Here is a 23,743-nt window from a genome sequence, read left to right on the forward strand (position 1 = left end):
GATCGTTCGAGAAAGCACCGGCGGTTTCGTGACGGGCAAGAGGCTCCGGACGTTGATGCGCCGGCCGCGACGTGCACATAGGCGAGGGACGAAGCACCCGAAACCGGTGCGATCATACCAGCACTAAACCACCGGATCCCATCAGAACTCCGAAGTTAAGCGTGCTTGGGTGAGAGTAGTACTAGGATGGGTGACCCCCCGGGAATTCCTCGTGTTGCACTCCTTTTTGCGTCCCGAGATATGAAACATCTTCCGTAGACCTCCGAGACGATTGTTTTCGGGCACGGAATTTGCCGTGACCGCTACGCAGTCAGTATCGTGGGGCTCGGAAAGAGCTTTCGGGATTGTGGTCGCAATAGCGATTCCGAGATCGTTCGAGAAAGTGTCGATGGTTTCGGTGCGAGCTTGCCGTGACCGATACGCGGTCGTTGGGCTAGGGCTCGGAGAGAGCTTCCAATAGGGATTTCGTGATCGTTCGAGAAAGCACCGGCGGTTTCGTGACGGGCGAGAGGCACCGGACGTTGATGCGCCGGCCGCGACGTGCATATTGGCTAGGGACCAAGCACCCGAAACCGGTACGATCATACCAGCACTAAATCACCGGATCCCATCAGAACTCCGAAGTTAAGCGTGCTTGGGTGAGAGTAGTACTAGGATGGGTGACCCCCCGGGAATTCCTCGTGTTGCACTCCTTTTTGCGTCCCGAGATATGAAACATCTTCCGTAGACCTCCGAGACGATTGTTTTCGGGCACGGAATTTGCCGTGACCGCTACGCAGTCAGTATCGTGGGGCTCGGAAAGAGCTTTCGGGATTGTGGTCGCAATAGCGATTCCGAGATCGTTCGAGAAAGTGTCGATGGTTTCGGTGCGAGCTTGCCGTGACCGATACGCGGTCGTTGGGCTAGGGCTCGGAGAGAGCTTCCAATAGGGATTTCGTGATCGTTCGTGAAAGCGCCGACAATTTCGTGACGGGCAAGAGGCTATGGACATTGATGCGCCGGCCGCGACGTGCACATAGGCGAGGGACGAAGGACCCGAAACCGGTGCGATCATACCAGCACTAAACCACCGGATCCCATTAGAACTCCGAAGTTAAGCGTGCTTGGGCGAGAGGAGTACTAGGATGGGTGACCCCCCGGGAAGTCCTCGTGTTGCACTTCTTTTTGCATCCCGAGATACGAAACATCTCCCGTAGACCTCCGAGACGATTGTTTTCGGGCACGGAATTTGCCGTGACCGCTACGCAGTCAGTATCGTGGGGCTCGGAAAGAGCTTTCCGGATTGGGGTCGCAATAGCGATTCCGAGATCGTTCGAGAAAGTGCCGATGGTTTCGGCGCGAGCTTGCCGTGACCGATACGCAGTCATTGGGCTAGGGCTCGGAGAGAGCTAGCAATAGGGATTTCGTGATCGTTCGAGAAAGCACCGGCGGTTTCGTGACGGGCAAGAGGCTCCGGACGTTGATGCGCCGGCCGCGACGTGCACATAGGCGAGGGACGAAGCACCCGAAACCGGTGCGATCATACCAGCACTAAACCACCGGATCCCATCAGAACTCCGAAGTTAAGCGTGCTTGGGCGAGAGTAGTACTAGGATGGGTGACCCCCCAGGAAGTCCTCGTGTTGCACTCCTTTTTGCGTCCTGAGATACGAAACATCTCCCGTAGACCTCCGAGACGATTGTTTTCGGGCACGGAATTTGCCGTGACCACTACGCAGTCAGTATCGTGGGGCTCGGAAAGAGCTTTCGGGATTGGGGTCGCAATAGCGATTCCGAGATCGTTCGAGAAAGTGCCGATGGTTTCGGCGCGAGCTTGCCGTGACCGATACGCGGTCGTTGGGCTAGGGCTCGGAGAGAGCTTCCAATAGGGATTTCCTGATCGTTCGTGAAAGCGCCGACAATTTCGTGACGGGCAAGAGGCTACGGACGTTGATGCGCCGACCGCGACGTGCACATAGGCGAGGGACGAAGCACCCGAAACCGGTGCGATCATACAAGCACTAAACCACCGGATCCCATTAGAACTCTGAAGTTAAGCGTGCTTGGGCGAGAGGAGTACTAGGATGGGTGACCCCCCGGGAAGTCCTCGTGTTGCACTTCTTTTTGCATCCCGAGATACGAAACATCTCCCGTAGACCTCCGAGACGATTGTTTTCGGGCACGGAATTTGCCGTGACCGTTACGCAGTCAGTATCGTGGGGCTCGGAAAGTGCTTTCCGGATTGGGGTCGCAATAGCGATTCCGAGATCGTTCGAGAAAGTGCCGATAGTGTCGGCGCGAGCTTGCCGTGACCGATACGCAGTCATTGGGCTAGGGCTCGGAGAGAGCTAGCAATAGGGATTTCGTGATCGTTCGAGAAAGCACCGGCGGTTTCGTGACGGGCAAGAGGCTCCGGACGTTGATGCGCCGGCCGCGACGTGCACATAGGCGAGGGACGAAGCACCCGAAACCGGTGCGATCATACCAGCACTAAACCACCGGATCCCATCAGAACTCCGAAGTTAAGCGTGCTTGGGCGAGAGTAGTACTAGGATGGGTGACCCCCCGGGAAGTCCTCGTGTTGCACTTCTTTTTGCATCCCGAGATACGAAACATCTCCCGTAGACCTCCGAGACGATTGTTTTCGGGCACGGAATTTGCCGTGACCGCTACGCAGTCAGTATCGTGGGGCTCGGAAAGAGCTTTCGGGATTGGGGTCGCTATAGCGATTCCGAGATCGTTCGAGAAAGTGCCGATGGTTTCGGCGCGAGCTTGCCGTGACCGATACGCGGTCGTTGGGCTAGGGCTCGGAGAGAGCTTCCAATAGGGATTTCGTGATCGTTCGTGAAAGCGCCGACAATTTCGTGACGGGCAAGAGGCTACGGACGTTGATGCGCCGACCGCGACGTGCACATAGGCGAGGGACGAAGCACCCGAAACCGGTGCTTGGGCGAGAGTAGTACTAGGATGGGTGACCCCCCGGGAAGTCCTCGTGTTGCACTTCTTTTTGCATCCCGAGATACGAAACATCTCCCGTAGACCTCCGAGACGATTGTTTTCGGGCACGGAATTTCCCGTAAACATCTCCAGTATCGTGGGGCTCGGAAAGAGCTTTCCGGATTGGGGTCGCAATAGCGATTCCGAGATCGTTCGAGAAAGTGCCGATGGTTTCGGCGCGAGCTTGCCGTGACCGATACGCAGTCATTGGGCTAGGGCTCGGAGAGAGCTAGCAATAGGGATTTCGTGATCGTTCGAGAAAGCACCGGCGGTTTCGTGACGGGCAAGAGGCTCCGGACGTTGATGCGCCGGCCGCGACGTGCACATAGGCGAGGGACGAAGCACCCGAAACCGGTGCGATCATACCAGCACTAAACCACCGGATCCCATCAGAACTCCGAAGTTAAGCGTGCTAGGGCGAGAGTAGTACTAGGATGGGTGACCCCCCGGGAAGTCCTCGTGTTGCACTCCTTTTTGCGTCCTGAGATACGAAACATCTCCCGTAGACCTCCGAGACGATTGTTTTCGGGCACGGAATTAGACCTCCGAGACGATTGTTTTCGGGCACGGAATTTGCCGTGACCGCTACGCAGTCAGTATCGTGGGGCTCGGAAAGAGCTTTCGGGATTGGGGTCGCAATAGCGATTCCGAGATCGTTCGAGAAAGTGCCGATGGTTTCGGCGCGAGCTTGCCGTGACCGATACGCGGTCGTTGGGCTAGGGCTCGGAGAGAGCTTCCAATAGGGATTTCCTGATCGTTCGTGAAAGCGCCGACAATTTCGTGACGGGCAAGAGGCTACGGACGTTGATGCGCCGGCCGCGACGTGCACATAGGCGAGGGACGAAGCACCCGAAACCGGTGCGATCATACCAGCACTAAACCACCGGATCCCATCAGAACTCCGAAGTTAAGCGTGCTTGGGCGAGAGTAGTACTAGGATGGGTGACCCCCCGGGAAGTCCTCGTGTTGCACTTCTTTTTGCATCCCGAGATACGAAACATCTCCCGTAGACCTCCGAGACGATTGTTTTCGGGCACGGAATTTGCCGTGACCGCTACGCAGTCAGTATCGTGGGGCTCGGAAAGAGCTTTCGGGATTGGGGTCGCTATAGCGATTCCGAGATCGTTCGAGAAAGTGCCGATGGTTTCGGCGCGAGCTTGCCGTGACCGATACGCGGTCGTTGGGCTAGGGCTCGGAGAGAGCTTCCAATAGGGATTTCGTGATCGTTCGTGAAAGCGCCGACAATTTCGTGACGGGCAAGAGGCTACGGACGTTGATGCGCCGACCGCGACGTGCACATAGGCGAGGGACGAAGCACCCGAAACCGGTGCTTGGGCGAGAGTAGTACTAGGATGGGTGACCCCCCGGGAAGTCCTCGTGTTGCACTTCTTTTTGCATCCCGAGATACGAAACATCTCCCGTAGACCTCCGAGACGATTGTTTTCGGGCACGGAATTTCCCGTAAACATCTCCAGTATCGTGGGGCTCGGAAAGAGCTTTCGGGATTGGGGTCGCAATAGCGATTCCGAGATCGTTCGAGAAAGTGCCGATGGTTTCGGCGCGAGCTTGCCGTGACCGATACGCAGTCATTGGGCTAGGGCTCGGAGAGAGCTAGCAATAGGGATTTCGTGATCGTTCGAGAAAGCACCGGCGGTTTCGTGACGGGCAAGAGGCTCCGGACGTTGATGCGCCGGCCGCGACGTGCACATAGGCGAGGGACGAAGCACCCGAAACCGGTGCGATCATACCAGCACTAAACCACCGGATCCCATCAGAACTCCGAAGTTAAGCGTGCTAGGGCGAGAGTAGTACTAGGATGGGTGACTCCCCGGGAAGTCCTCGTGTTGCACTCCTTTTTGCGTCCTGAGATACGAAACATCTCCCGTAGACCTCCGAGACGATTGTTTTCGGGCACGGAATTAGACCTCCGAGACGATTGTTTTCGGGCACGGAATTTGCCGTGACCGCTACGCAGTCAGTATCGTGGGGCTCGGAAAGAGCTTTCGGGATTGGGGTCGCAATAGCGATTCCGAGATCGTTCGAGAAAGTGCCGATGGTTTCGGCGCGAGCTTGCCGTGACCGATACGCGGTCGTTGGGCTAGGGCTCGGAGAGAGCTTCCAATAGGGATTTCCTGATCGTTCGTGAAAGCGCCGACAATTTCGTGACGGGCAAGAGGCTACGGACGTTGATGCGCCGGCCGCGACGTGCACATAGGCGAGGGACGAAGCACCCGAAACCGGTGCGATCATACCAGCACTAAACCACTGGATCCCATCAGAACTCCGAAGTTAAGCGTGCTTGGGCGAGAGTAGTACTAGGATGGGTGACCCCCCGGGAAGTCCTCGTGTTGCACTTCTTTTTGCATCCCGAGATACGAAACATCTCCCGTAGACCTCCGAGACGATTGTTTTCGGGCACGGAATTTGCCGTGACCGCTACGCAGTCAGTATCGTGGGGCTCGGAAAGAGCTTTCCGGATTGGGGTCGCAATAGCGATTCCGAGATCGTTCGAGAAAGTGCCGATGGTTTCGGCGCGAGCTTGCCGTGACCGATACGCAGTCATTGGGCTAGGGCTCGGAGAGAGCTAGCAATAGGGATTTTGTGATCGTTCGAGAAAGCACCGGCGGTTTCGTGACAGGCAAGAGGCTCCGGACGTTGATGCGCCGGCCGCGACGTGCACATAGGCGAGGGACGAAGCACCCGAAACCGGTGCGATCATACCAGCACTAAACCACCGGATCCCATCAGAACTCCGAAGTTAAGCGTGCTTGGGCGAGAGTAGTACTAGGATGGGTGACCCCCCGGGAAGTCCTCGTGTTGCACTCCTTTTTGCGTCCTGAGATACGAAACATCTCCCGTAGACCTCCGAGACGATTGTTTTCGGGCACGGAATTTGCCGTGACCACTACGCAGTCAGTATCGTGGGGCTCGGAAAGAGCTTTCGTGATTGGGGTCGCAATAGCGATTCCGAGATCGTTCGAGAAAGTGCCGATGGTTTCGGCGCGAGCTTGCCGTGACCGATACGCGGTCGTTGGGCTAGGGCTCGGAGAGAGCTTCCAATAGGGATTTCCTGATCGTTCGTGAAAGCGCCGACAATTTCGTGACGGGCAAGAGGCTACGGACGTTGATGCGCCGACCGCGACGTGCACATAGGCGAGGGACGAAGCACCCGAAACCGGTGCGATCATACCAGCACTAAACCACCGGATCCCATTAGAACTCTGAAGTTAAGCGTGCTTGGGCGAGAGGAGTACTAGGATGGGTGACCCCCCGGGAAGTCCTCGTGTTGCACTTCTTTTTGCATCCCGAGATACGAAACATCTCCCGTAGACCTCCGAGACGATTGTTTTCGGGCAAGGAATTTGCCGTGACCGTTACGCAGTCAGTATCGTGGGGCTCGGAAAGAGCTTTCCGGATTGGGGTCGCAATAGCGATTCCGAGATCGTTCGAGAAAGTGCCGATGGTTTCGGCGCGAGCTTGCCGTGACCGATACGCAGTCATTGGGCTAGGGCTCGGAGAAAGCTAGCAATAGGGATTTCGTGATCGTTCGAGAAAGCACCGGCGGTTTCGTGACGGGCAAGAGGCTTCGGACGTTGATGCGCCGGCCGCGACGTGCACATAGGCGAGGGACGAAGCACCCGAAACCGGTGCGATCATACCAGCACTAAACCACCGGATCCCATCAGAACTCCGAAGTTAAGCGTGCTTGGGCGAGAGTAGTACTAGGATGGGTGACCCCCCGGGAAGTCCTCGTGTTGCACTTCTTTTTGCATCCCGAGATACGAAACATCTCCCGTAGACCTCCGAGACGATTGTTTTCGGGCACGGAATTTGCCGTGACCGCTACGCAGTCAGTATCGTGGGGCTCGGAAAGAGCTTTCGGGATTGGGGTCGCAATAGCGATTCCGAGATCGTTCGAGAAAGTGCCGATGGTTTCGGCGCGAGCTTGCCGTGACCGATACGCGGTCGTTGGGCTAGGGCTCGGAGAGAGCTTCCAATAGGGATTTCGTGATCGTTCGAGAAAGCGCCGACAATTTCGTGACGGGCAAGAGGCTACGGACGTTGATGCGCCGACCGCGACGTGCACATAGGCGAGGGACGAAGCACCCGAAACCGGTGCGATCATACCAGCACTAAACCACCGGATCCCATCAGAACTCCGAAGTTAAGCGTGCTTGGAAGAGAGGAGTACTAGGATGGGTGACCCCCCGGGAAGTCCTCGTGTTGCACTTCTTTTTGCATCCCGAGATACGAAACATCTCCCGTAGACCTCCGAGACGATTGTTTTCGGGCACGGAATTTGCCGTGACCGCTACGCAGTCAGTATCGTGGGGCTCGGAAAGAGCTTTCCGGATTGGGGTCGCAATAGCGATTCCGAGATCGTTCGAGAAAGTGCCGATGGTTTCGGCGCGAGCTTGCCGTGACCGATACGCGGTCGTTGGGCTAGGGCTCGGAGAGAGCTTCCAATAGGGATTTCCTGATCGTTCGTGAAAGCGCCGACAATTTCGTGACGGGCAAGAGGCTACGGACGTTGATGCGCCGACCGCGACGTGCACATAGGCGAGGGACGAAGCACCCGAAACCGGTGCGATCATACCAGCACTAAACCACCGGATCCCATTAGAACTCTGAAGTTAAGCGTGCTTGGGCGAGAGGAGTACTAGGATGGGTGACCCCCCGGGAAGTCCTCGGGTTGCACTTCTTTTTGCATCCCGAGATACGAAACATCTCCCGTAGACCTCCGAGACGATTGTTTTCGGGCACGGAATTTGCCGTGACCGTTACGCAGTCAGTATCGTGGGGCTCGGAAAGAGCTTTCCGGATTGGGGTCGCAATAGCGATTCCGAGATCGTTCGAGAAAGTGCCGATGGTTTCGGCGCGAGCTTGCCGTGACCGATACGCAGTCATTGGGCTAGGGCTCGGAGAGAGCTAGCAATAGGGATTTCGTGATCGTTCGAGAAAGCACCGGCGGTTTCGTGACGGGCAAGAGGCTCCGGACGTTGATGCGCCGGCCGCGACGTGCACATAGGCGAGGGACGAAGCACCCGAAACCGGTGCGATCATACCAGCACTAAACCACCGGATCCCATCAGAACTCCGAAGTTAAGCGTGCTTGGGCGAGAGTAGTACTAGGATGGGTGACCCCCCGGGAAGTCCTCGTGTTGCACTTCTTTTTGCATCCCGAGATACGAAACATCTCCCGTAGACCTCCGAGACGATTGTTTTCGGGCACGGAATTTGCCGTGACCGCTACGCAGTCAGTATCGTGGGGCTCGGAAAGAGCTTTCGGGATTGGGGTCGCAATAGCGATTCCGAGATCGTTCGAGAAAGTGCCGATGGTTTCGGCGCGAGCTTGCCGTGACCGATACGCGGTCGTTGGGCTAGGGCTCGGAGAGAGCTTCCAATAGGGATTTCCTGATCGTTCGTGAAAGCGCCGACAATTTCGTGACGGGCAAGAGGCTACGGACGTTGATGCGCCGACCGCGACGTGCACATAGGCGAGGGACGAAGCACCCGAAACCGGTGCGATCATACCAGCACTAAACCACCGGATCCCATCAGAACTCCGAAGTTAAGCGTGCTTGGGCGAGAGGAGTACTAGGATGGGTGACCCCCCGGGAAGTCCTCGTGTTGCACTTCTTTTTGCATCCCGAGATACGAAACATCTCCCGTAGACCTCCGAGACGATTGTTTTCGGGCACGGAATTTGCCGTGACCGTTACGCAGTCAGTATCGTGGGGCTCGGAAAGAGCTTTCCGGATTGGGGTCGCAATAGCGATTCCGAGATCGTTCGAGAAAGTGCCGATGGTTTCGGCGCGAGCTTGCCGTGACCGATACGCAGTCATTGGGCTAGGGCTCGGAGAGAGCTAGCAATAGGGATTTCGTGATCGTTCGAGAAAGCACCGCCGGTTTCGTGACGGGCAAGAGGCTCCGGACGTTGATGCGCCGGCCGCGACGTGCACATAGGCGAGGGACGAAGCACCCGAAACCGGTGCGATCATACCAGCACTAAACCACCGGATCCCATCAGAACTCCGAAGTTAAGCGTGCTTGGGCGAGAGTAGTACTAGGATGGGTGACCCCCCGGGAAGTCCTCGTGTTGCACTTCTTTTTGCATCCCGAGATACGAAACATCTCCCGTAGACCTCCGAGACGATTGTTTTCGGGCACGGAATTTGCCGTGACCGCTACGCAGTCAGTATCGTGGGGCTCGGAAAGAGCTTTCGGGATTGGGGTCGCAATAGCGATTCCGAGATCGTTCGAGAAAGTGCCGATGGTTTCGGCGCGAGCTTGCCGTGACCGATACGCGGTCGTTGGGCTAGGGCTCGGAGAGAGCTTCCAATAGGGATTTCCTGATCGTTCGTGAAAGCGCCGACAATTTCGTGACGGGCAAGAGGCTACGGACGTTGATGCGCCGACCGCGACGTGCACATAGGCGAGGGACGAAGCACCCGAAACCGGTGCTTGGGCGAGAGTAGTACTAGGATGGGTGACCCCCCGGGAAGTCCTCGTGTTGCACTTCTTTTTGCATCCCGAGATACGAAACATCTCCCGTAGACCTCCGAGACGATTGTTTTCGGGCACGGAATTTCCCGTAAACATCTCCAGTATCGTGGGGCTCGGAAAGAGCTTTCCGGATTGGGGTCGCAATAGCGATTCCGAGATCGTTCGAGAAAGTGCCGATGGTTTCGGCGCGAGCTTGCCGTGACCGATACGCAGTCATTGGGCTAGGGCTCGGAGAGAGCTAGCAATAGGGATTTCGTGATCGTTCGAGAAAGCACCGGCGGTTTCGTGACGGGCAAGAGGCTCCGGACGTTGATGCGCCGGCCGCGACGTGCACATAGGCGAGGGACGAAGCACCCGAAACCGGTGCGATCATACCAGCACTAAACCACCGGATCCCATCAGAACTCCGAAGTTAAGCGTGCTTGGGCGAGAGTAGTACTAGGATGGGTGACCCCCCGGGAAGTCCTCGTGTTGCACTTCTTTTTGCATCCCGAGATACGAAACATCTCCCGTAGACCTCCGAGACGATTGTTTTCGGGCACGGAATTTGCCGTGACCGCTACGCAGTCAGTATCGTGGGGCTCGGAAAGAGCTTTCGGGATTGGGGTCGCAATAGCGATTCCGAGATCGTTCGAGAAAGTGCCGATGGTTTCGGCGCGAGCTTGCCGTGACCGATACGCGGTCGTTGGGCTAGGGCTCGGAGAGAGCTTCCAATAGGGATTTCCTGATCGTTCGTGAAAGCGCCGACAATTTCGTGACGGGCAAGAGGCTACGGACGTTGATGCGCCGGCCGCGACGTGCACATAGGCGAGGGACGAAGCACCCGAAACCGGTGCGATCATACCAGCACTAAACCACCGGATCCCATCAGAACTCCGAAGTTAAGCGTGCTTGGGCGAGAGTAGTACTAGGATGGGTGACCCCCCGGGAAGTCCTCGTGTTGCACTTCTTTTTGCATCCCGAGATACGAAACATCTCCCGTAGACCTCCGAGACGATTGTTTTCGGGCACGGAATTTGCCGTGACCGCTACGCAGTCAGTATCGTGGGGCTCGGAAAGAGCTTTCCGGATTGGGGTCGCAATAGCGATTCCGAGATCGTTCGAGAAAGTGCCGATGGTTTCGGCGCGAGCTTGCCGTGACCGATACGCAGTCATTGGGCTAGGGCTCGGAGAGAGCTAGCAATAGGGATTTCGTGATCGTTCGAGAAAGCACCGGCGGTTTCGTGACAGGCAAGAGGCTCCGGACGTTGATGCGCCGGCCGCGACGTGCACATAGGCGAGGGACGAAGCACCCGAAACCGGTGCGATCATACCAGCACTAAACCACCGGATCCCATCAGAACTCCGAAGTTAAGCGTGCTTGGGCGAGAGTAGTACTAGGATGGGTGACCCCCCGGGAAGTCCTCGTGTTGCACTCCTTTTTGCGTCCTGAGATACGAAACATCTCCCGTAGACCTCCGAGACGATTGTTTTCGGGCACGGAATTTGCCGTGACCACTACGCAGTCAGTATCGTGGGGCTCGGAAAGAGCTTTCGGGATTGGGGTCGCAATAGCGATTCCGAGATCGTTCGAGAAAGTGCCGATGGTTTCGGCGCGAGCTTGCCGTGACCGATACGCGGTCGTTGGGCTAGGGCTCGGAGAGAGCTTCCAATAGGGATTTCCTGATCGTTCGTGAAAGCGCCGACAATTTCGTGACGGGCAAGAGGCTACGGACGTTGATGCGCCGGCCGCGACGTGCACATAGGCGAGGGACGAAGCACCCGAAACCGGTGCGATCATACCAGCACTAAACTACCGGATCCCATCAGAACTCCGAAGTTAAGCGTGCTTGGGCGAGAGTAGTACTAGGATGGGTGACCCCCCGGGAAGTCCTCGTGTTGCACTTCTTTTTGCATCCCGAGATACGAAACATCTCCCGTAGACCTCCGAGACGATTGTTTTCGGGCACGGAATTTGCCGTGACCGCTACGCAGTCAGTATCGTGGGGCTCGGAAAGAGCTTTCCGGATTGGGGTCGCAATAGCGATTCCGAGATCGTTCGAGAAAGTGCCGATGGTTTCGGCGCGAGCTTGCCGTGACCGATACGCAGTCATTGGGCTAGGGCTCGGAGAGAGCTAGCAATAGGGATTTCGTGATCGTTCGAGAAAGCACCGGCGGTTTCGTGACAGGCAAGAGGCTCCGGACGTTGATGCGCCGGCCGCGACGTGCACATAGGCGAGGGACGAAGCACCCGAAACCGGTGCGATCATACCAGCACTAAACCACCGGATCCCATCAGAACTCCGAAGTTAAGCGTGCTTGGGCGAGAGTAGTACTAGGATGGGTGACCCCCCGGGAAGTCCTCGTGTTGCACTCCTTTTTGCGTCCTGAGATACGAAACATCTCCCGTAGACCTCCGAGACGATTGTTTTCGGGCACGGAATTTGCCGTGACCACTACGCAGTCAGTATCGTGGGGCTCGGAAAGAGCTTTCGGGATTGGGGTCGCAATAGCGATTCCGAGATCGTTCGAGAAAGTGCCGATGGTTTCGGCGCGAGCTTGCCGTGACCGATACGCGGTCGTTGGGCTAGGGCTCGGAGAGAGCTTCCAATAGGGATTTCCTGATCGTTCGTGAAAGCGCCGACAATTTCGTGACGGGCAAGAGGCTACGGACGTTGATGCGCCGACCGCGACGTGCACATAGGCGAGGGACGAAGCACCCGAAACCGGTGCGATCATACCAGCACTAAACCACCGGATCCCATTAGAACTCTGAAGTTAAGCGTGCTTGGGCGAGAGGAGTACTAGGATGGGTGACCCCCCGGGAAGTCCTCGTGTTGCACTTCTTTTTGCATCCCGAGATACGAAACATCTCCCGTAGACCTCCGAGACGATTGTTTTCGGGCACGGAATTTGCCGTGACCGTTACGCAGTCAGTATCGTGGGGCTCGGAAAGAGCTTTCCGGATTGGGGTCGCAATAGCGATTCCGAGATCGTTCGAGAAAGTGCCGATAGTTTCGGCGCGAGCTTGCCGTGACCGATACGCAGTCATTGGGCTAGGGCTCGGAGAGAGCTAGCAATAGGGATTTCCTGATCGTTCGTGAAAGCACCGGCGGTTTCGTGACGGGCAAGAGGCTCCGGACGTTGATGCGCCGGCCGCGACGTGCACATAGGCGAGGGACGAAGCACCCGAAACCGGTGCGATCATACCAGCACTAAACCACCGGATCCCATCAGAACTCCGAAGTTAAGCGTGCTTGGGCGAGAGTAGTACTAGGATGGGTGACCCCCCGGGAAGTCCTCGTGTTGCACTTCTTTTTGCATCCCGAGATACGAAACATCTCCCGTAGACCTCCGAGACGATTGTTTTCGGGCACGGAATTTGCCGTGACCGCTACGCAGTCAGTATCGTGGGGCTCGGAAAGAGCTTTCCGGATTGGGGTCGCAATAGCGATTCCGAGATCGTTCGAGAAAGTGCCGATGGTTTCGGCGCGAGCTTGCCGTGACCGATACGCAGTCATTGGGCTAGGGCTCGGAGAGAGCTAGCAATAGGGATTTCGTGATCGTTCGAGAAAGCACCGGCGGTTTCGTGACAGGCAAGAGGCTCCGGACGTTGATGCGCCGGCCGCGACGTGCACATAGGCGAGGGACGAAGCACCCGAAACCGGTGCGATCATACCAGCACTAAACCACCGGATCCCATCAGAACTCCGAAGTTAAGCGTGCTTGGGCGAGAGTAGTACTAGGATGGGTGACCCCCCGGGAAGTCCTCGTGTTGCACTCCTTTTTGCGTCCTGAGATACGAAACATCTCCCGTAGACCTCCGAGACGATTGTTTTCGGGCACGGAATTTGCCGTGACCACTACGCAGTCAGTATCGTGGGGCTCGGAAAGAGCTTTCGGGATTGGGGTCGCAATAGCGATTCCGAGATCGTTCGAGAAAGTGCCGATGGTTTCGGCGCGAGCTTGCCGTGACCGATACGCGGTCGTTGGGCTAGGGCTCGGAGAGAGCTTCCAATAGGGATTTCCTGATCGTTCGTGAAAGCGCCGACAATTTCGTGACGGGCAAGAGGCTACGGACGTTGATGCGCCGACCGCGACGTGCACATAGGCGAGGGACGAAGCACCCGAAACCGGTGCGATCATACCAGCACTAAACCACCGGATCCCATTAGAACTCTGAAGTTAAGCGTGCTTGGGCGAGAGGAGTACTAGGATGGGTGACCCCCCGGGAAGTCCTCGTGTTGCACTTCTTTTTGCATCCCGAGATACGAAACATCTCCCGTAGACCTCCGAGACGATTGTTTTCGGGCACGGAATTTGCCGTGACCGTTACGCAGTCAGTATCGTGGGGCTCGGAAAGAGCTTTCCGGATTGGGGTCGCAATAGCGATTCCGAGATCGTTCGAGAAAGTGCCGATGGTTTCGGCGCGAGCTTGCCGTGACCGATACGCAGTCATTGGGCTAGGGCTCGGAGAGAGCTAGCAATAGGGATTTCGTGATCGTTCGAGAAAACACCGGCGGTTTCGTGACGGGCAAGAGGCTCCGGACGTTGATGCGCCGGCCGCGACGTGCACATAGGCGAGGGACGAAGCACCCGAAACCGGTGCGATCATACCAGCACTAAACCACCGGATCCCATCAGAACTCCGAAGTTAAGCATGCTTGGGCGAGAGTAGTACTAGGATGGGTGACCCCCCGGGAAGTCCTCGTGTTGCACTTCTTTTTGCATCCCGAGATACGAAACATCTCCCGTAGACCTCCGAGACGATTGTTTTCGGGCACGGAATTTGCCGTGACCGCTACGCAGTCAGTATCGTGGGGCTCGGAAAGAGCTTTCCGGATTGGGGTCGCAATAGCGATTCCGAGATCGTTCGAGAAAGTGCCGATGGTTTCGGCGCGAGCTTGCCGTGACCGATACGCAGTCATTGGGCTAGGGCTCGGAGAGAGCTAGCAATAGGGATTTCGTGATCGTTCGAGAAAGCACCGGCGGTTTCGTGACAGGCAAGAGGCTCCGGACGTTGATGCGCCGGCCGCGACGTGCACATAGGCGAGGGACGAAGCACCCGAAACCGGTGCGATCATACCAGCACTAAACCACCGGATCCCATCAGAACTCCGAAGTTAAGCGTGCTTGGGCGAGAGTAGTACTAGGATGGGTGACCCCCCGGGAAGTCCTCGTGTTGCACTCCTTTTTGCGTCCTGAGATACGAAACATCTCCCGTAGACCTCCGAGACGATTGTTTTCGGGCACGGAATTTGCCGTGACCACTACGCAGTCAGTATCGTGGGGCTCGGAAAGAGCTTTCGGGATTGGGGTCGCAATAGCGATTCCGAGATCGTTCGAGAAAGTGCCGATGGTTTCGGCGCGAGCTTGCCGTGACCGATACGCGGTCGTTGGGCTAGGGCTCGGAGAGAGCTTCCAATAGGGATTTCCTGATCGTTCGTGAAAGCGCCGACAATTTCGTGACGGGCAAGAGGCTACGGACGTTGATGCGCCGACCGCGACGTGCACATAGGCGAGGGACGAAGCACCCGAAACCGGTGCGATCATACCAGCACTAAACCACCGGATCCCATTAGAACTCTGAAGTTAAGCGTGCTTGGGCGAGAGGAGTACTAGGATGGGTGACCCCCCGGGAAGTCCTCGTGTTGCACTTCTTTTTGCATCCCGAGATACGAAACATCTCCCGTAGACCTCCGAGACGATTGTTTTCGGGCACGGAATTTGCCGTGACCGTTACGCAGTCAGTATCGTGGGGCTCGGAAAGAGCTTTCCGGATTGGGGTCGCAATAGCGATTCCGAGATCGTTCGAGAAAGTGCCGATGGTTTCGGCGCGAGCTTGCCGTGACCGATACGCAGTCATTGGGCTAGGGCTCGGAGAGAGCTAGCAATAGGGATTTCGTGATCGTTCGAGAAAGCACCGGCGGTTTCGTGACAGGCAAGAGGCTCCGGACGTTGATGCGCCGGCCGCGACGTGCACATAGGCGAGGGACGAAGCACCCGAAACCGGTGCGATCATACCAGCACTAAACCACCGGATCCCATCAGAACTCCGAAGTTAAGCGTGCTTGGGCGAGAGTAGTACTAGGATGGGTGACCCCCCGGGAAGTCCTCGTGTTGCACTTCTTTTTGCATCCCGAGATACGAAACATCTCCCGTAGACCTCCGAGACGATTGTTTTCGGGCACGGAATTTGCCGTGACCGCTACGCAGTCAGTATCGTGGGGCTCGGAAAGAGCTTTCGGGATTGGGGTCGCAATAGCGATTCCGAGATCGTTCGAGAAAGTGCCGATGGTTTCGGCGCGAGCTTGCCGTGACCGATACGCGGTCGTTGGGCTAGGGCTCGGAGAGAGCTTCCAATAGAGATTTCCTGATCGTTCGTGAAAGCGCCGACAATTTCGTGACGGGCAAGAGGCTACGGACGTTGATGCGCCGGCCGCGACGTGCACATAGGCGAGGGACGAAGCACCCGAAACCGGTGCGATCATACCAGCACTAAACCACCGGATCCCATCAGAACTCCGAAGTTAAGCGTGCTTGGGCGAGAGTAGTACTAGGATGGGTGACCCCCCGGGAAGTCCTCGTGTTGCACTTCTTTTTGCATCCCGAGATACGAAACATCTCCCGTAGACCTCCGAGACGATTGTTTTCGGGCACGGAATTTGCCGTGACCGCTACGCAGTCAGTATCGTGGGGCTCGGAAAGAGCTTTCCGGATTGGGGTCGCAATAGCGATTCCGAGATCGTTCGAGAAAGTGCCGATGGTTTCGGCGCGAGCTTGCCGTGACCGATACGCAGTCATTGGGCTAGGGCTCGGAGAGAGCTAGCAATAGGGATTTCGTGATCGTTCGAGAAAGCACCGGCGGTTTCGTGACAGGCAAGAGGCTCCGGACGTTGATGCGCCGGCCGCGACGTGCACATAGGCGAGGGACGAAGCACCCGAAACCGGTGCGATCATACCAGCACTAAACCACCGGATCCCATCAGAACTCCGAAGTTAAGCGTGCTTGGGCGAGAGTAGTACTAGGATGGGTGACCCCCCGGGAAGTCCTCGTGTTGCACTCCTTTTTGCGTCCTGAGATACGAAACATCTCCCGTAGACCTCCGAGACGATTGTTTTCGGGCACGGAATTTGCCGTGACCACTACGCAGTCAGTATCGTGGGGCTCGGAAAGAGCTTTCGGGATTGGGGTCGCAATAGCGATTCCGAGATCGTTCGAGAAAGTGCTGATGGTTTCGGCGCGAGCTTGCCGTGACCGATACGCGGTCGTTGGGCTAGGGCTCGGAGAGAGCTTCCAATAGGGATTTCCTGATCGTTCGTGAAAGCGCCGACAATTTCGTGACGGGCAAGAGGCTACGGACGTTGATGCGCCGACCGCGACGTGCACATAGGCGAGGGACGAAGCACCCGAAACCGGTGCGATTATACCAGCACTAAACCACCGGATCCCATTAGAACTCTGAAGTTAAGCGTGCTTGGGCGAGAGGAGTACTAGGATGGGTGACCCCCCGGGAAGTCCTCGTGTTGCACTTCTTTGTGCATCCCGAGATACGAAACATCTCCCGTAGACCTCCGAGACGATTGTTTTCGGGCACGGAATTTGCCGTGACCGTTACGCAGTCAGTATCGTGGGGCTCGGAAAGAGCTTTCCGGATTGGGGTCGCAATAGCGATTCCGAGATCGTTCGAGAAAGTGCCGATGGTTTCGGCGCGAGCTTGCCGTGACCGATACGCAGTCATTGGGCTAGGGCTCGGAGAGAGCTAGCAATAGGGATTTCGTGATCGTTCGAGAAAGCACCGGCGGTTTCGTGACGGGCAAGAGGCTCCGGACGTTGATGCGCCGGCCGCGACGTGCACATAGGCGAGGGACGAAGCACCCGAAACCGGTGCGATCATACCAGCACTAAACCACCGGATCCCATCAGAACTCCGAAGTTAAGCGTGCTTGGGCGAGAGTAGTACTAGGATGGGTGACCCCCCGGGAAGTCCTCGTGTTGCACTTCTTTTTGCATCCCGAGATACGAAACATCTCCCGTAGACCTCCGAGACGATTGTTTTCGGGCACGGAATTTGCCGTGACCGCTACGCAGTCAGTATCGTGGGGCTCGGAAAGAGCTTTCGGGATTGGGGTCGCAATAGCGATTCCGAGATCGTTCGAGAAAGTGCCGATGGTTTCGGCGCGAGCTTGCCGTGACCGATACGCGGTCGTTGGGCTAGGGCTCGGAGAGAGCTTCCAATAGGGATTTCCTGATCGTTCGTGAAAGCGCCGACAATTTCGTGACGGGCAAGAGGCTACGGACGTTGATGCGCCGACCGCGACGTGCACATAGGCGAGGGACGAAGTACCCGAAACCGGTGCGATCATACCAGCACTAAACCACCGGATCCCATCAGAACTCCGAAGTTAAGCATGCTTGGGCGAGAGGAGTACTAGGATGGGTGACCCCCCGGGAAGTCCTCGTGTTGCACTTCTTTTTGCATCCCGAGATACGAAACATCTCCCGTAGACCTCCGAGACGATTGTTTTCGGGCACGGAATTTGCCGTGACCGCTACGCAGTCAGTATCGTGGGGCTCGGAAAGAGCTTTCCGGATTGGGGTCGCAATAGCGATTCCGAGATCGTTCGAGAAAGTGCCGATGGTTTCGGCGCGAGCTTGCCGTGACCGATACGCAGTCATTGGGCTAGGGCTCGGAGAGAGCTAGCAATAGGGATTTCGTGATCGTTCGAGAAAGCACCGGCGGTTTCGTGACGGGCAAGAGGCTCCGGACGTTGATGCGCCGGCCGCGACGTGCACATAGGCGAGGGACGAAGCACCCGAAACCGGTGCGATCATACCAGCACTAAACCACCGGATCCCATTAGAACTCTGAAGTTAAGCGTGCTTGGGCGAGAGTAGTACTAGGATGGGTGACCCCCCGGGAAGTCCTCGTGTTGCACTTCTTTTTGCATCCCGAGATACGAAACATCTCCCGTAGACCTCCGAGACGATTGTTTTCGGGCACGGAATTTGCCGTGACCGCTACGCAGTCAGTATCGTGGGGCTCGGAAAGAGCTTTCGGGATTGGGGTCGCAATAGCGATTCCGAGATCGTTCGAGAAAGTGCCGATGGTTTCGGCGCGAGCTTGCCGTGACCGATACGCGGTCGTTGGGCTAGGGCTCGGAGAGAGCTTCCAATAGGGATTTCCTGATCGTTCGTGAAAGCGCCGACAATTTCGTGACGGGCAAGAGGCTACGGACGTTGATGCGCCGACCGCGACGTGCACATAGGCGAGGGACGAAGCACCCGAAACCGGTGCGATCATACCAGCACTAAACCACCGGATCCCATTAGAACTCCGAAGTTAAGCGTGCTTGGGCGAGAGGAGTACTAGGATGGGTGACCCCCCGGGAAGTCCTCGTGTTGCACTTCTTTTTGCATCCCGAGATACGAAACATCTCCCGTAGACCTCCGAGACGATTGTTTTCGGGCACGGAATTTGCCATGACCGTTACGCAGTCAGTATCGTGGGGCTCGGAAAGAGCTTTCGGGATTGGGGTCGCAATAGCGATTCCGAGATCGTTCGAGAAAGTGCCGATGGTTTCGGCGCGAGCTTGCCGTGACCGACACGCAGTCATTGGGCTAGGGCTCGGAGAGAGCTAGCAATAGGGATTTCGTGATCGTTCGAGAAAGCACCGGCGGTTTTGTGACGGGCAAGAGGCTCCGGACGTTGATGCACCGGCCGCGACGTGCACATAGGCGAGGGACGAAGCACCCGAAACCGGTGCGATCATACCAGCACTAAACCACCGGATCCCATCAGAACTCCGAAGTTAAGCGTGCTTGGGCGAGAGTAGTACTAGGATGGGTGACCCCCCGGGAAGTCCTCGTGTTGCACTTCTTTTTGCATCCCGAGATACGAAACATCTCCCGTAGACCTCCGAGACGATTGTTTTCGGGCACGGAATTTGCCGTGACCGCTACGCAGTCAGTATCGTGGGGCTCGGAAAGAGCTTTCGGGATTGGGGTCGCAATAGCGATTCCGAGATCGTTCGAGAAAGTGCCGATGGTTTCGGCGCGAGCTTGCCGTGACCGATACGCAGTCATTGGGCTAGGGCTCGGAGAGAGCTAGCAATAGGGATTTCGTGATCGTTCGAGAAAGCACCGGCGGTTTCGTGACGGGCAAGAGGCTCCGGACGTTGATGCGCCGGCCGCGACGTGCACATAGGCGAGGGACGAAGCACCCGAAACCGGTGCGATCATACCAGCACTAAACCACCGGATCCCATCAGAACTCCGAAGTTAAGCGTGCTTGGGTGAGAGTAGTACTAGGATGGGTGACCCCCCGGGAAGTCCTCGTGTTGCACTTCTTTTTGCATCCCGAGATACGAAACATCTCCCGTAGACCTCCGAGACGATTGTTTTCGGGCACGGAATTTGCCGTGACCGCTACGCAGTCAGTATCGTGGGGCTCGGAAAGAGCTTTCGGGATTGGGGTCGCAATAGCGATTCCGAGATCGTTCGAGAAAGTGCCGATGGTTTCGGCGCGAGCTTGCCGTTACCGATACGCGGTCGTTGGGCTAGGGCTCGGAGAGAGCTTCCAATAGGGATTTCCTGATCGTTCGTGAAAGCGCCGACAATTTCGTGACGGGCAAGAGGCTACGGACGTTGATGCGCCGACCGCGACGTGCACATAGGCGAGGGACGAAGCACCCGAAACCGGTGCGATCATACCAGCACTAAACCACCGGATCCCATTAGAACTCCGAAGTTAAGCGTGCTTGGGCGAGAGGAGTACTAGGATGGGTGACCCCCCGGGAAGTCCTCGTGTTGCACTTCTTTTTGCATCCCGAGATACGAAACATCTCCCGTAGACCTCCGAGACGATTGTTTTCGGGCACGGAATTTGCCATGACCGTTACGCAGTCAGTATCGTGGGGCTCGGAAAGAGCTTTCGGGATTGGGGTCGCAATAGCGATTCCGAGATCGTTCGAGAAAGTGCCGATGGTTTCGGCGCGAGCTTGCCGTGACCGATACGCAGTCATTGGGCTAGGGCTCGGAGAGAGCTAGCAATAGGGATTTCGTGATCGTTCGAGAAAGCACCGGCGGTTTCGTGACGGGCAAGAGGCTCCGGACGTTGATGCGCCGGCCGCGACGTGCACATAGGCGAGGGACGAAGCACCCGAAACCGGTGCGATCATACCAGCACTAAACCACCGGATCCCATCAGAACTCCGAAGTTAAGCGTGCTTGGGCGAGAGTAGTACTAGGATGGGTGACCCCCCGGGAAGTCCTCGTGTTGCACTTCTTTTTGCATCCCGAGATACGAAACATCTCCCGTAGACCTCCGAGACGATTGTTTTCGGGCACGGAATTTGCCGTGACCGCTACGCAGTCAGTATCGTGGGGCTCGGAAAGAGCTTTCGGGATTGGGGTCGCAATAGCGATTCCGAGATCGTTCGAGAAAGTGCCGATGGTTTCGGCGCGAGCTTGCCGTTACCGATACGCGGTCGTTGGGCTAGGGCTCGGAGAGAGCTTCCAATAGGGATTTCCTGATCGTTCGTGAAAGCGCCGACAATTTCGTGACGGGCAAGAGGCTACGGACGTTGATGCGCCGACCGCGACGTGCACATAGGCGAGGGACGAAGCACCCGAAACCGGTGCGATCATACCAGCACTAAACCACCGGATCCCATCAGAACTCCGAAGTTAAGCGTGCTTGGGCGAGAGGAGTACTAGGATGGGTGACCCCCCGGGAAGTCCTCGTGTTGCACTTCTTTTTGCATCCCGAGATACGAAACATCTCCCGTAGACCTCCGAGACGATTGTTTTCGGGCACGGAATTTGCCGTGACCGCTACGCAGTCAGTATCGTGGGGCTCGGAAAGAGCTTTCCGGATTGGGGTCGCAATAGCGATTCCGAGATAGTTCGAGAAAGTGCCGATGGTTTCGGCGCGAGCTTGCCGTGACCGATACGCAGTCATTGGGCTAGGGCTCGGAGAGAGCTAGCAATAGGGATTTCCTGATCGTTCGAGAAAGCACCGGCGGTTTCGTGACGGGCAAGAGGCTCCGGACGTTGATGCGCCGACCGCGACGTGCACATAGGCGAGGGACGAAGCACCCGAAACCGGTGCGATCATACCAGCACTAAACCACCGGATCCCATTAGAACTCCGAAGTTAAGCGTGCTTGGGCGAGGGGAGTACTAGGATGGGTGACCCCCCGGGAAGTCCTCGTGTTGCACTTCTTTTTGCATCCCGAGATACGAAACATCTCCCGTAGACCTCCGAGACGATTGTTTTCGGGCACGGAATTTGCCGTGACCGCTACGCAGTCAGTATCGTGGGGCTCGGAAAGAGCTTTCGGGATTGGGGTCGCAATAGCGATTCCGAGATCGTTCGAGAAAGTGCCGATGGTTTCGGCGCGAGCTTGCCGTGACCGATACGCAGTCATTGGGCTAGGGCTCGGAGAGAGCTAGCAATAGGGATTTCGTGATCGTTCGAGAAAGCACCGGCGGTTTCGTGACGGGCAAGAGGCTCCGGACGTTGATGCGCCGGCCGCGACGTGCACATAGGCGAGGGACGAAGCACCCGAAACCGGTGCGATCATACCAGCACTAAACCACCGGATCCCATCAGAACTCCGAAGTTAAGCGTGCTTGGGCGAGAGTAGTACTAGGATGGGTGACCCCCCGGGAAGTCCTCGTGTTGCACTCCTTTTTGCGTCCTGAGATACGAAACATCTCCCGTAGACCTCCGAGACGATTGTTTTCGGGCACGGAATTTGCCGTGACCACTACGCAGTCAGAATCGTGGGGCTCGGAAAGAGCTTTCGGGATTGGGGTCGCAATAGCGATTCCGAGATCGTTCGAGAAAGTGCCGATGGTTTCGGCGCGAGCTTGCCGTGACCGATACGCGGTCGTTGGGCTAGGGCTCGGAGAGAGCTTCCAATAGGGATTTCCTGATCGTTCGTGAAAGCGCCGACAATTTCGTGACGGGCAAGAGGCTACGGACGTTGATGCGCCGACCGCGACGTGCACATAGGCGAGGGACGAAGCACCCGAAACCGGTGCGATCATACCAGCACTAAACCACCGGATCCCATTAGAACTCTGAAGTTAAGCGTGCTTGGGCGAGAGGAGTACTAGGATGGGTGACCCCCCGGGAAGTCCTCGTGTTGCACTTCTTTTTGCATCCCGAGATACGAAACATCTCCCGTAGACCTCCGAGACGATTGTTTTCGGGCACGGAATTTGCCGTGACCGCTACGCAGTCAGTATCGTGGGGCTCGGAAAGAGCTTTCCGGATTGGGGTCGCAATAGCGATTCCGAGATCGTTCGAGAAAGTGCCGATGGTTTCGGCGCGAGCTTGCCGTGACCGATACGCAGTCATTGGGCTAGGGCTCGCAGAGAGCTAGCAATAGGGATTTCGTGATCGTTCGAGAAAGCACCGGCGGTTTCGTGACGGGCAAGAGGCTCCGGACGTTGATGCGCCGGCCGCGACGTGCACATAGGCGAGGGACGAAGCACCCGAAACCGGTGCGATCATACCAGCACTAAACCACCGGATCCCATCAGAACTCCGAAGTTAAGCGTGCTTGGGCGAGAGTAGTACTAGGATGGGTGACCCCCCGGGAAGTCCTCGTGTTGCACTTCTTTTTGCATCCCGAGATACGAAACATCTCCCGTAGACCTCCGAGACGATTGTTTTCGGGCACGGAATTTGCCGTGACCGCTACGCAGTCAGTATCGTGGGGCTCGGAAAGAGCTTTCGGGATTGGGGTCGCAATAGCGATTCCGAGATCGTTCGAGAAAGTGCCGATGGTTTCGGCGCGAGCTTGCCGTGACCGATACGCGGTCGTTGGGCTAGGGCTCGGAGAGAGCTAGCAATAGGGATTTCCTGATCGTTCGTGAAAGCGCCGACAATTTCGTGACGGGCAAGAGGCTACGGACGTTGATGCGCCGACCGCGACGTGCACATAGGCGAGGGACGAAGTACCCGAAACCGGTGCGATCATACCAGCACTAAACCACCGGATCCCATCAGAACTCCGAAGTTAAGCGTGCTTGGGCGAGAGGAGTACTAGGATGGGTGACCCCCCGGGAAGTCCTCGTGTTGCACTTCTTTTTGCATCCCGAGATACGAAACATCTCCCGTAGACCTCCGAGACGATTGTTTTCGGGCACGGAATTTGCCGTGACCGCTACGCAGTCAGTATCGTGGGGCTCGGAAAGAGCTTTCCGGATTGGGGTCGCAATAGCGATTCCGAGATCGTTCGAGAAAGTGCCGATGGTTTCGGCGCGA

General features: G+C 56.9%; 48 non-coding genes across 48 annotated transcripts; all 48 read left to right on the forward strand.

Moving 5' to 3' along the window:
- The first annotated feature begins 104 nt into the window (after positions 1 to 104).
- Positions 105 to 223, forward strand: LOC135593884 (5S ribosomal RNA). Its single transcript, XR_010479866.1, has one exon. It is a non-coding gene; the product is annotated as a 5S ribosomal RNA (ribosomal RNA).
- A 350-nt stretch (positions 224 to 573) lies between these two features.
- On the forward strand, positions 574 to 692 carry LOC135590438 (5S ribosomal RNA). Its single transcript, XR_010477851.1, has one exon. It is a non-coding gene; the product is annotated as a 5S ribosomal RNA (ribosomal RNA).
- Positions 693 to 1,042: 350 nt separating this feature from the next.
- Positions 1,043 to 1,161, forward strand: LOC135593788 (5S ribosomal RNA). The gene has a single exon (XR_010479820.1). It is a non-coding gene; the product is annotated as a 5S ribosomal RNA (ribosomal RNA).
- Positions 1,162 to 1,511: 350 nt separating this feature from the next.
- On the forward strand, positions 1,512 to 1,630 carry LOC135593422 (5S ribosomal RNA). The gene has a single exon (XR_010479584.1). It is a non-coding gene; the product is annotated as a 5S ribosomal RNA (ribosomal RNA).
- Positions 1,631 to 1,980: 350 nt separating this feature from the next.
- LOC135591993 (5S ribosomal RNA) lies at positions 1,981 to 2,099 on the forward strand. The gene has a single exon (XR_010478764.1). It is a non-coding gene; the product is annotated as a 5S ribosomal RNA (ribosomal RNA).
- Positions 2,100 to 2,449: 350 nt separating this feature from the next.
- On the forward strand, positions 2,450 to 2,568 carry LOC135588393 (5S ribosomal RNA). The gene has a single exon (XR_010476244.1). It is a non-coding gene; the product is annotated as a 5S ribosomal RNA (ribosomal RNA).
- Positions 2,569 to 3,327: 759 nt separating this feature from the next.
- Positions 3,328 to 3,446, forward strand: LOC135593056 (5S ribosomal RNA). The gene has a single exon (XR_010479379.1). It is a non-coding gene; the product is annotated as a 5S ribosomal RNA (ribosomal RNA).
- Positions 3,447 to 3,831: 385 nt separating this feature from the next.
- Positions 3,832 to 3,950, forward strand: LOC135588433 (5S ribosomal RNA). Its single transcript, XR_010476260.1, has one exon. It is a non-coding gene; the product is annotated as a 5S ribosomal RNA (ribosomal RNA).
- Positions 3,951 to 4,709: 759 nt separating this feature from the next.
- On the forward strand, positions 4,710 to 4,828 carry LOC135593826 (5S ribosomal RNA). Its single transcript, XR_010479840.1, has one exon. It is a non-coding gene; the product is annotated as a 5S ribosomal RNA (ribosomal RNA).
- Positions 4,829 to 5,213: 385 nt separating this feature from the next.
- Positions 5,214 to 5,332, forward strand: LOC135593181 (5S ribosomal RNA). Its single transcript, XR_010479442.1, has one exon. It is a non-coding gene; the product is annotated as a 5S ribosomal RNA (ribosomal RNA).
- A 350-nt stretch (positions 5,333 to 5,682) lies between these two features.
- LOC135592842 (5S ribosomal RNA) lies at positions 5,683 to 5,801 on the forward strand. The gene has a single exon (XR_010479265.1). It is a non-coding gene; the product is annotated as a 5S ribosomal RNA (ribosomal RNA).
- Positions 5,802 to 6,151: 350 nt separating this feature from the next.
- LOC135588794 (5S ribosomal RNA) lies at positions 6,152 to 6,270 on the forward strand. The gene has a single exon (XR_010476479.1). It is a non-coding gene; the product is annotated as a 5S ribosomal RNA (ribosomal RNA).
- A 350-nt stretch (positions 6,271 to 6,620) lies between these two features.
- On the forward strand, positions 6,621 to 6,739 carry LOC135588470 (5S ribosomal RNA). The gene has a single exon (XR_010476284.1). It is a non-coding gene; the product is annotated as a 5S ribosomal RNA (ribosomal RNA).
- A 350-nt stretch (positions 6,740 to 7,089) lies between these two features.
- Positions 7,090 to 7,208, forward strand: LOC135591376 (5S ribosomal RNA). Its single transcript, XR_010478495.1, has one exon. It is a non-coding gene; the product is annotated as a 5S ribosomal RNA (ribosomal RNA).
- Positions 7,209 to 7,558: 350 nt separating this feature from the next.
- LOC135590559 (5S ribosomal RNA) lies at positions 7,559 to 7,677 on the forward strand. Its single transcript, XR_010477972.1, has one exon. It is a non-coding gene; the product is annotated as a 5S ribosomal RNA (ribosomal RNA).
- Positions 7,678 to 8,027: 350 nt separating this feature from the next.
- On the forward strand, positions 8,028 to 8,146 carry LOC135588511 (5S ribosomal RNA). The gene has a single exon (XR_010476308.1). It is a non-coding gene; the product is annotated as a 5S ribosomal RNA (ribosomal RNA).
- Positions 8,147 to 8,496: 350 nt separating this feature from the next.
- Positions 8,497 to 8,615, forward strand: LOC135593231 (5S ribosomal RNA). The gene has a single exon (XR_010479462.1). It is a non-coding gene; the product is annotated as a 5S ribosomal RNA (ribosomal RNA).
- Positions 8,616 to 8,965: 350 nt separating this feature from the next.
- On the forward strand, positions 8,966 to 9,084 carry LOC135588556 (5S ribosomal RNA). Its single transcript, XR_010476331.1, has one exon. It is a non-coding gene; the product is annotated as a 5S ribosomal RNA (ribosomal RNA).
- A 759-nt stretch (positions 9,085 to 9,843) lies between these two features.
- On the forward strand, positions 9,844 to 9,962 carry LOC135588597 (5S ribosomal RNA). Its single transcript, XR_010476347.1, has one exon. It is a non-coding gene; the product is annotated as a 5S ribosomal RNA (ribosomal RNA).
- Positions 9,963 to 10,312: 350 nt separating this feature from the next.
- LOC135588646 (5S ribosomal RNA) lies at positions 10,313 to 10,431 on the forward strand. Its single transcript, XR_010476379.1, has one exon. It is a non-coding gene; the product is annotated as a 5S ribosomal RNA (ribosomal RNA).
- A 350-nt stretch (positions 10,432 to 10,781) lies between these two features.
- LOC135592844 (5S ribosomal RNA) lies at positions 10,782 to 10,900 on the forward strand. Its single transcript, XR_010479266.1, has one exon. It is a non-coding gene; the product is annotated as a 5S ribosomal RNA (ribosomal RNA).
- Positions 10,901 to 11,250: 350 nt separating this feature from the next.
- On the forward strand, positions 11,251 to 11,369 carry LOC135593178 (5S ribosomal RNA). Its single transcript, XR_010479439.1, has one exon. It is a non-coding gene; the product is annotated as a 5S ribosomal RNA (ribosomal RNA).
- Positions 11,370 to 11,719: 350 nt separating this feature from the next.
- LOC135592847 (5S ribosomal RNA) lies at positions 11,720 to 11,838 on the forward strand. The gene has a single exon (XR_010479268.1). It is a non-coding gene; the product is annotated as a 5S ribosomal RNA (ribosomal RNA).
- A 350-nt stretch (positions 11,839 to 12,188) lies between these two features.
- Positions 12,189 to 12,307, forward strand: LOC135588796 (5S ribosomal RNA). Its single transcript, XR_010476480.1, has one exon. It is a non-coding gene; the product is annotated as a 5S ribosomal RNA (ribosomal RNA).
- A 350-nt stretch (positions 12,308 to 12,657) lies between these two features.
- Positions 12,658 to 12,776, forward strand: LOC135588683 (5S ribosomal RNA). The gene has a single exon (XR_010476407.1). It is a non-coding gene; the product is annotated as a 5S ribosomal RNA (ribosomal RNA).
- Positions 12,777 to 13,126: 350 nt separating this feature from the next.
- Positions 13,127 to 13,245, forward strand: LOC135592850 (5S ribosomal RNA). The gene has a single exon (XR_010479269.1). It is a non-coding gene; the product is annotated as a 5S ribosomal RNA (ribosomal RNA).
- Positions 13,246 to 13,595: 350 nt separating this feature from the next.
- On the forward strand, positions 13,596 to 13,714 carry LOC135588803 (5S ribosomal RNA). Its single transcript, XR_010476482.1, has one exon. It is a non-coding gene; the product is annotated as a 5S ribosomal RNA (ribosomal RNA).
- A 350-nt stretch (positions 13,715 to 14,064) lies between these two features.
- LOC135593852 (5S ribosomal RNA) lies at positions 14,065 to 14,183 on the forward strand. The gene has a single exon (XR_010479851.1). It is a non-coding gene; the product is annotated as a 5S ribosomal RNA (ribosomal RNA).
- A 350-nt stretch (positions 14,184 to 14,533) lies between these two features.
- Positions 14,534 to 14,652, forward strand: LOC135592852 (5S ribosomal RNA). Its single transcript, XR_010479271.1, has one exon. It is a non-coding gene; the product is annotated as a 5S ribosomal RNA (ribosomal RNA).
- Positions 14,653 to 15,002: 350 nt separating this feature from the next.
- LOC135588806 (5S ribosomal RNA) lies at positions 15,003 to 15,121 on the forward strand. Its single transcript, XR_010476483.1, has one exon. It is a non-coding gene; the product is annotated as a 5S ribosomal RNA (ribosomal RNA).
- A 350-nt stretch (positions 15,122 to 15,471) lies between these two features.
- LOC135588720 (5S ribosomal RNA) lies at positions 15,472 to 15,590 on the forward strand. Its single transcript, XR_010476433.1, has one exon. It is a non-coding gene; the product is annotated as a 5S ribosomal RNA (ribosomal RNA).
- A 350-nt stretch (positions 15,591 to 15,940) lies between these two features.
- Positions 15,941 to 16,059, forward strand: LOC135588764 (5S ribosomal RNA). Its single transcript, XR_010476461.1, has one exon. It is a non-coding gene; the product is annotated as a 5S ribosomal RNA (ribosomal RNA).
- A 350-nt stretch (positions 16,060 to 16,409) lies between these two features.
- Positions 16,410 to 16,528, forward strand: LOC135592860 (5S ribosomal RNA). Its single transcript, XR_010479273.1, has one exon. It is a non-coding gene; the product is annotated as a 5S ribosomal RNA (ribosomal RNA).
- A 350-nt stretch (positions 16,529 to 16,878) lies between these two features.
- LOC135589910 (5S ribosomal RNA) lies at positions 16,879 to 16,997 on the forward strand. The gene has a single exon (XR_010477322.1). It is a non-coding gene; the product is annotated as a 5S ribosomal RNA (ribosomal RNA).
- A 350-nt stretch (positions 16,998 to 17,347) lies between these two features.
- On the forward strand, positions 17,348 to 17,466 carry LOC135588800 (5S ribosomal RNA). Its single transcript, XR_010476481.1, has one exon. It is a non-coding gene; the product is annotated as a 5S ribosomal RNA (ribosomal RNA).
- Positions 17,467 to 17,816: 350 nt separating this feature from the next.
- LOC135588759 (5S ribosomal RNA) lies at positions 17,817 to 17,935 on the forward strand. Its single transcript, XR_010476458.1, has one exon. It is a non-coding gene; the product is annotated as a 5S ribosomal RNA (ribosomal RNA).
- A 350-nt stretch (positions 17,936 to 18,285) lies between these two features.
- Positions 18,286 to 18,404, forward strand: LOC135593889 (5S ribosomal RNA). Its single transcript, XR_010479867.1, has one exon. It is a non-coding gene; the product is annotated as a 5S ribosomal RNA (ribosomal RNA).
- A 350-nt stretch (positions 18,405 to 18,754) lies between these two features.
- Positions 18,755 to 18,873, forward strand: LOC135593791 (5S ribosomal RNA). Its single transcript, XR_010479821.1, has one exon. It is a non-coding gene; the product is annotated as a 5S ribosomal RNA (ribosomal RNA).
- A 350-nt stretch (positions 18,874 to 19,223) lies between these two features.
- Positions 19,224 to 19,342, forward strand: LOC135588837 (5S ribosomal RNA). Its single transcript, XR_010476499.1, has one exon. It is a non-coding gene; the product is annotated as a 5S ribosomal RNA (ribosomal RNA).
- Positions 19,343 to 19,692: 350 nt separating this feature from the next.
- Positions 19,693 to 19,811, forward strand: LOC135593673 (5S ribosomal RNA). Its single transcript, XR_010479771.1, has one exon. It is a non-coding gene; the product is annotated as a 5S ribosomal RNA (ribosomal RNA).
- Positions 19,812 to 20,161: 350 nt separating this feature from the next.
- LOC135593794 (5S ribosomal RNA) lies at positions 20,162 to 20,280 on the forward strand. The gene has a single exon (XR_010479824.1). It is a non-coding gene; the product is annotated as a 5S ribosomal RNA (ribosomal RNA).
- Positions 20,281 to 20,630: 350 nt separating this feature from the next.
- Positions 20,631 to 20,749, forward strand: LOC135588892 (5S ribosomal RNA). Its single transcript, XR_010476513.1, has one exon. It is a non-coding gene; the product is annotated as a 5S ribosomal RNA (ribosomal RNA).
- A 350-nt stretch (positions 20,750 to 21,099) lies between these two features.
- On the forward strand, positions 21,100 to 21,218 carry LOC135593237 (5S ribosomal RNA). Its single transcript, XR_010479464.1, has one exon. It is a non-coding gene; the product is annotated as a 5S ribosomal RNA (ribosomal RNA).
- Positions 21,219 to 21,568: 350 nt separating this feature from the next.
- Positions 21,569 to 21,687, forward strand: LOC135593438 (5S ribosomal RNA). Its single transcript, XR_010479596.1, has one exon. It is a non-coding gene; the product is annotated as a 5S ribosomal RNA (ribosomal RNA).
- A 350-nt stretch (positions 21,688 to 22,037) lies between these two features.
- On the forward strand, positions 22,038 to 22,156 carry LOC135592865 (5S ribosomal RNA). Its single transcript, XR_010479274.1, has one exon. It is a non-coding gene; the product is annotated as a 5S ribosomal RNA (ribosomal RNA).
- A 350-nt stretch (positions 22,157 to 22,506) lies between these two features.
- Positions 22,507 to 22,625, forward strand: LOC135588811 (5S ribosomal RNA). Its single transcript, XR_010476484.1, has one exon. It is a non-coding gene; the product is annotated as a 5S ribosomal RNA (ribosomal RNA).
- A 350-nt stretch (positions 22,626 to 22,975) lies between these two features.
- Positions 22,976 to 23,094, forward strand: LOC135588939 (5S ribosomal RNA). Its single transcript, XR_010476539.1, has one exon. It is a non-coding gene; the product is annotated as a 5S ribosomal RNA (ribosomal RNA).
- A 350-nt stretch (positions 23,095 to 23,444) lies between these two features.
- On the forward strand, positions 23,445 to 23,563 carry LOC135593239 (5S ribosomal RNA). Its single transcript, XR_010479466.1, has one exon. It is a non-coding gene; the product is annotated as a 5S ribosomal RNA (ribosomal RNA).
- Positions 23,564 to 23,743: the final 180 nt, after the last annotated feature.

Source organism: Musa acuminata, chromosome BXJ1-1 (assembly GCF_036884655.1).
Source record: "Musa acuminata AAA Group cultivar baxijiao chromosome BXJ1-1, Cavendish_Baxijiao_AAA, whole genome shotgun sequence".
Classification (NCBI taxonomy): domain Eukaryota; kingdom Viridiplantae; phylum Streptophyta; class Magnoliopsida; order Zingiberales; family Musaceae; genus Musa; species Musa acuminata.